Source organism: Diachasma alloeum, unplaced genomic scaffold, assembly GCF_001412515.2.
Source record: "Diachasma alloeum isolate Michigan unplaced genomic scaffold, Dall2.0 Dall_scaffold_00481, whole genome shotgun sequence".
In the NCBI taxonomy this organism is placed as follows: Eukaryota; Metazoa; Arthropoda; class Insecta; order Hymenoptera; family Braconidae; genus Diachasma; species Diachasma alloeum.
Window position 1 is genome coordinate 35,197 of NW_021680614.1, and position 1,289 is coordinate 36,485.

Below are 1,289 nucleotides of genomic sequence, written 5' to 3' on the forward strand. Positions count from 1 at the left end.
AAAGGACCTCTCAGCGTCCGATCATCAAACCATAAGAATGTCCATCCACACAGTGAAAGAAACGGAATGGGTGAGAAACCCAAGACGAACAAACTGGGGATATTATCGAGAAAGTCTATCGGACAATCTTAGGGATATCATCCTCAGATTTAACAACAAAAAGCAGCTGGAGGAGGCTTCGATTGCCCTAAACCAGGCCATCATTGACTCCTTCGAGACAAACTGCAGGCTAATCCCAAAAGGGCAGCCTACTGAGATTCCTTGGTGGTCAGAGAAACTCGGTGGGCTGAGAGACAAGGCTAGAAAATCTTTTAACAAAGCTAAGAACATGTGAGCGACCCCCGTAAGGAAGACGCATGGAAAAATTATGGAAAACTCGCAGATTACAACAAGGCAATAAAGGCAGCCAAAGAGGACTGCTGGAGGGCTTTCACAAGCAATGTGGAGAGTCAATCGGAGACCTCTAGGCTGGCAAAAATCCTTGGAACAAACAAGACTCCATATCTAGGGAGCCTACAGGCACCAGATGGCAGCCACACGGAAACCATGGGAGAGACTCTGAAACTCCTAATGAACACCCACTTTCCAGGCTTCATACAGGCCCAGGAGAGAGATAAAGAAACAATGCAAAATCAGAGGGATGTCTACGAAACCCATGATTGGGCATTGGCAAATAAAGTAGTGCAGCCCTGGGGGGTCAAGTGGGCCATCAAAACCTTTGAACCCTTCAAGGCACCGGGACCAGACGGGATCTACCCAGCCCTATTACAGGAAGGGATAGAGACTATCACGGGACCCCTAACCAAGATACTCAGAGCTAGTATAGCCCTGAAACATGTCCCTAGTGTGTGGAATGAGACTAGGATAGTATTCATTCCCAAGCCGGGAAAAACCGGTTATCTAAAACCAAAAGACTTCCGTCCTATAAGCCTCACATCCTTCATCCTGAAGACCCTGGAGAGGCTGGTGGATAGACACATCAAGGCCGGGCCCTTGGCTGACAGACCCCTCTCCCCCTGTCAATATGCATACAGAGAGGGAAGATCAACAGATACCGCCTTACATCACCTGGTAGGACTGATTGAGGGACAACTGGCGGTCAAGGGTTTTGCCATAGGCGCCTTTCTGGATATTGAGGGGGCTTTTGATAGCACTTCGAATCCGGCTATAGAAAAAGCCATGGACGATAGCACTTCGAATCCGGCTATCATTGCTTGGACACAAAACATGCTGAAAGGCAGAAGACTGTCGGCAGGACATGGGAGGGCATGTGTGGAGGGACGTCCGAC